The sequence below is a fragment of the Ammospiza nelsoni genome, chromosome 1 (genome assembly GCF_027579445.1).
Source record: "Ammospiza nelsoni isolate bAmmNel1 chromosome 1, bAmmNel1.pri, whole genome shotgun sequence".
NCBI classification, from domain to species: domain Eukaryota; kingdom Metazoa; phylum Chordata; class Aves; order Passeriformes; family Passerellidae; genus Ammospiza; species Ammospiza nelsoni.
Genome location: NC_080633.1, coordinates 106,408,709 through 106,414,522, shown reverse-complemented (window position 1 = coordinate 106,414,522; position 5,814 = coordinate 106,408,709).

Below are 5,814 nucleotides of genomic sequence, written 5' to 3'. Positions count from 1 at the left end.
TTTCTGTCTCTCTGCACTGTCTTAATTTAGGCCTGATCCCTATACAGATCTCCATGAGACAGTTATCTTTAAAGCTGCATCAAGCAAAAATCTGTAAAGCTGGTGTTCCCCCCAACCCCCCGATGTACAGTGCCCTTGTATCTCATTAGGGAAAAAGCACAGTGTGCAAGGTGGTAACAATCAAATTTTAATATGAGTATCTTCAAGCTTTCCCAGCCAGATTTTCTGAAACAAAAAATGCAGACACCTCAGATCTTACAGGGTACACACAAGCTAGAAGCAAGTGCCATAAACATTTTTGCTGTGTAGTAACTTTGTACCTCACACACAGTTTTTATAAAGTGAGCCAAAGTCCACAGCGTGCCCTCTATTCAAAACAGTGTGAATTCACAGGGTCTTTATTTGGCTTTTCATGTGATCTGAGTATCCAGGCATCAACAGAGATAGGTAATGCTGAAGGTGGGAGAAAGTTGTTAGTTCTCAATGTACTTTTTACTGAAAAGATGGAGTAGAACAAAAATGAAATTCCTGGCCATGAAGGCTGCAGACACCTACCTCTTAAAAAATCTTTTTTCCTAGTTCAGAATTCCAAAGTAGCTGGAGTTGAAGATGGTGGGGTCCTCTAGAGATTATCTGGTTCCACCCTCCTAAGACAGGACATATCACATACGTGCTCCAGAACATCCACCTCTTAACATTTATCCCTTGGAGTCAATGTATAGTACAGTTCTTTTTCTCTGTGAGGCTTTCAGTCACCCAAGAGCCATTTGGGGCCTCAGCTGTCTTAGCACCAGATCATAAAAGACCAAGACTTAAAGGTGTAATTTATTATGTGCACTCTTGGCAAACAAAACAAAACAAAACAAAACAAAAAACCAAAACAAAAACAAACAAACAAAAAAAAACCAAACCCCAAAACTTTAAAAACTGAAAATTTCCAATAGGCAAATATGGTTCTTTGAATACAGAGAAACAAATCCATGGTACACATTTCACACCGAACAGAAGAATTAATGCCCTTTTCAGAAATCAAGACACTTAACAGCACCATTGAAAATACCTAGCAGAAAGGGCTGTGGATGACAGTCTACAACTCCACAAGAGCTGGCTTCAAAATAATGCCAATAAAGCAGCAGTGACTCCAGGCATGTCAACATGGTCCTGTCAATGTGGCACTGAGCGTCACACTTCAGGTACCAACATGCTGACTGTTGCAGAGTGCAGTCACTCCGAGGCCTAGACTCATCATTACAGAGATTGGAAAAGGGCTCCACATTCAAGAATTGCTCCCCAGATGTGGTTCAGGAAGCTTCTCCTTATCTTCTCCATGCTGCAAGTTGCAATTTCCAGCTGAGATCTAATAGTCAAGTGTTAGCGCCCTTCAAATCAACAGAATGGAGCAGCTTACTTTATCTCAGCAGTTCCCAAATGTTTCATACAACAGCCTCCTCCCCTTTTTCTGCAATGGTCTAGACCCGTGTGTACCACTTACACATATATTGACTCTCTGTCCCAGACCCAAATCTCTGTAAGCCAACTATACCAGCTTTCCCTCCAGATGTACTATCTGCAGTTTTTAAAATTCCTGTTACCCTCTTCTGCTGAAAAAAAAACCCAACCCAACCCAAGAAAACCCAAATTCACATTTGGCATGCAAGCAAAGTGGACAAGTCCCAGCCCAATATTTTTTCCCACTTCCCTGCACAAAGAAAACACCAAAAGAAAACCAACTATTGAAATTCTACCTCTCGCCATTTCAAACATGGCCCCCCATTTTTTCAACGAACTGCCCTGTAAAGCTCTTTAACTCCAGGCAGCCAGGGCATTCAGCATTCCTTGCTGTCCCACGTGCCATCTACACAGGAATTTCAGAGAGGAACTGCCTTTCACCTACAGCTCCTGTAGCTACCTGGTTCCTGCCAATGACTCACACCTGCCAGGAAGGAGACTTTTAGCCCTGCAGTCTGCTTCTCCCCGGGTCTCTTCAGCTAAATGCATCATCACCCCGAGAGAAAAAAAGGAAACATTTGTTCCCTGAGTCATCGAGTTGCTGTAACACACAGGCACACTTCAACCTGGGCCACTTACTGGGGTTCTCATCCCAGCATGCCAGCTTGTAAAAAAGAGCCTCGGAGTGCTCATGGCAATGAATAAGAAAGGCAGAAAGAAGCCCAAGAGTCTCACCCTGGGGACTTGTTACTGACCTCCAGCATACATGCTGGGTCCCCCCAGGTAACTGCTGCAGCCAATCTGCTGTGGAGTATCTCAGGCACTTTTGGGGCTTGGGTTGTTGTTGTTGTTTAATTTTCATTCCAACAGAAGAAAAGGAAAAATTTGCTAAGCAGATAGTGGTTCTTCATTAGCAAGCATCTCTTCCTCTTAAGGATCCAATTTTCCTGTCTCATTCCTTCTACTGGAGATGCAAAAATCAGCTTCTCCCTTCTTCCCAGGATAGTGAGACTTTTTGAATCTGCTGAAAGGAGGAAAATCGGAGCCCTGAGCTGTCTCAGCCGCTCCTCCAGTTCCTTAAATATTCTGTATATGTAGTGATTAGAAAGCCACTGGTTTAAATGAGCTTCCCGTGTGGCCTGTCTGAGGCATTCTGCGGCTCGAGCGGTGCCTGCAAGGTTAATTACCGGTGAAAGGTTAAGCAGCTCCTGCCTTTTGGTTGTCTGTCACCACTTCCTTGCCCAGATGAGATGTCTGATAACAAGGAGGGCAGAGTGGGAAGCGTGTTTGCATGTCAAAGGGGCCTGTAAAACCCGCGTGCTGGTAGGACCGCTGGGATGGAGTTTGGGATCAGGAGCCCAATCGTGTAACTGTGCAGCCCGCCCTAAAGCTGCGGTTTCACAAGCAGCTGTCAATGGTAACAGCTCCCTCATGCCAAAAGGGGAAGGCTTGCGCTTCTTCCTCCCCGTCTTTCCTTATCCTGATTCCAGTCACACGGTCCTCAGCCTTTCTTACTCTGGCAGAATATGACAGTTTTTCCACTGGCTTTGTTTGTTTGGGGTTTTTTTGCTAGCTCAGGAGCAAATTTGCATGTCTAAGGGGGCTCCCTCAGGTGCTAGATGGAGGCTGACATGGTTAAGGAGCTGGAGAACGCTGCTGGGAGTGGGCAAAGGAAGTGGAGAAAATAATAGGAGAAGCTTCCACTCTCTGGTGACATTCATCTCCCAAAGCTGCAGCCCAACAGGATATTCTCTGCAATTAGTGGAGTGATCCATTATCAGCTGAGTTATTCCGTGAAAAAAGGCATAACCTAGAAACAAGTAATTTTTCACATAGCTTCAGACAAGAGTCACTCCAGCAGTATTACTGCAGTGGTAAATAAACACGGCTAAATTAACAAAGGGGTTAAATCTTCTGGAGTTAAATCTGTCCTAACTCATATACTCCCCTTATGTGACTGTAGTTTCTCCTCCCTCCCCAGGTTCCCCAGTTCAACAACAATTCATGCCCAAGCACTCCTGTTTATATTCACCACAACCTCCAAGGAGAGTAATTTTCTGTAAAGTTTGTGTTCTTTCAACAACGGCATTTGCTAGCAAGTTAACACTGACATCAGTGCTTCAGAATGCTGCCACCTTCTGTGGAAAACTGGAAAATTACTGATATTCTTCTATCCCGTGAAATAAGTTTCTCCAAATTTTGCAATTTATTGCTTTATAAGAATGTCTGCTACTTTACTATTTCCCTGCTGTACAGCAATTTATTTCATGGAAGGATGGAAGAAAATCTAAGTTTAGTTGCTTCATGTTCCTAAGAAAGAGACATGGGAAAACATAAGTTTAAATTCATAAAGACAATGGTAACATTAAAAAAAGCTTTTATCATCCTTCAGGAAATTTACATGCAGGCTAGTGATTAAAATATCCTTCATATGGAAAATATTCTGTCGTTTACTGAAGGAGAGTAGGAGACCACATGTGGCTGCGTTCATTGTAAAGTCACAGCAGATTATCATGCATTAAAGAGGAGCTGCTACAGGGAGTTATAAATAACATCTCCTCCTATCAGCTTTTAAAAAAAATTACAGCTGCTGAAAATTCCCATTTATCCAGTACAAACTGTGCTTCAGCGAAGTGTGTCCAGAAAGAGGACTTATCAAGGAAAGCAGTTCTGTGTTCCAGCTGACAAAGAGACAGAAAACTTTACAAGCAAAACAGAGTGTCTCCAGGTAAATTTGATATTTAAATAAACAAATTTATGCTAGTTGGAAACTTGACAGCAATTTCCAACAATCCCATAAATGTGATAACAATAGAAATCACTAAAATGTTTTGAAGATTATAAAACAGACCTAGAATGCTTATTATAAAAACAAAAATAGCCCTTTTTAAAATATTTCAAGCATTAACAAATGAATATTTACAGAACCAAATAATAAAATACTTCCGTGGTCTCCTTTAGATCAGTGAACTGTAACCAGAAAATGTGAAGGAAATCAGAAATCTCTCTGAGAAACCCTGTCACACACTACCTTTTCCTCTAAAACTTTTCATGGCTTTTGGCTGCGGTTCATCACACTGTTCTCCAGTGGTGTATACACATCACCACTAGGTGAATTCACAGTCAAATAAACTGAGGCTGTGTCTGTACTGGCAAGTACAGACTGATAGGAGTGGGCATGCAGAGCAAAGATACCAAATGTTGAGATCTTGACACACTTATGTGCATTTCAGGTAGGACCTGCTCCAGGTTACCCCTAGGAAGGTAATATGGATGGAGCACACTAGGTATGCATGAGGTACCTCTGCATCACTATTCTAGATAGGATCAGCAGCTCACTTCTGAAGGGAATCCTCTGATGGCTCCCACTTACCATCCAGGGTCTTGGAGTGTACATAATGGATTCCTTTTGAAGGAAACAAAACCCACAGTTACACCTCCAGAACACACTCAATATATTCAAACTCCAGTTGTCACTGCATCCATAGCGACAAAAGCTGGACTGCCACATCAGAGGTGTGGATGTCAGATCTTCAGCTTTTTCTTCAGAACTTCTCATACTTGCCAGTGCAGACAACAAGCTCAGACACATAAATATCCTGAGGCAAAGAAGCCATGACATAAGGTTTGGTGAGGTGTTTACACCTGTCACAAGTGTAGCAAGGACTGAAATATCCTAGACCATGGCAAAAATCACAAATAGGTGGTTATGCTATAGAGTGAGTTGTGAAACATGGTGCAGAATACACAGAATTGAGCTAGCTGGCACTTTCAGAGTTACTGCCGGACTTAGGAAAGCAAAGCCAGTTGGACAAATGGAGTCAAAAGGGCAGCTCACTGAGTGAATTCAGTGCTCTGGAGAGAGGAGTGGACACGGTGCAGGACCAAGTCACACCCAAGAGCCCTCTTTAATATTCCAGACACAGACAAGCATCCATCCTGCTTTACACCTAAGTGACATACACTGACACAGTGACACACCTGTACCAAAGGGGCTGGCAGCTGTCTGGACAACTGCACAGCTGAGCAGCAGCTGAGTAACCTATTTCAAAGGTGTCTGCAAACATAATCGTGAGAAGGGGCCCACAAACACTAAGGAAACGCTGCTGGAAGCACATCTGCTGTAATACCACCAGGAACTTGGTGAGACTAGAATCACAGAAATACGGAATCGGTCAGGTTGGAAAAGACCACAGAGGGTCATGTGGTCCAACCTTCCTGCCCAAGCAGGGTTATCCTAGAGCACATGGCACAGAATTGTGCCCAGACGGTTCCTGAATATCTCCAGTGAGGGGGACTCCACAAGCTCTCTGGGCAATCTATCCCAGTCCACAGTCATCCACACAGTAAAGCTCTTCCTCAGCT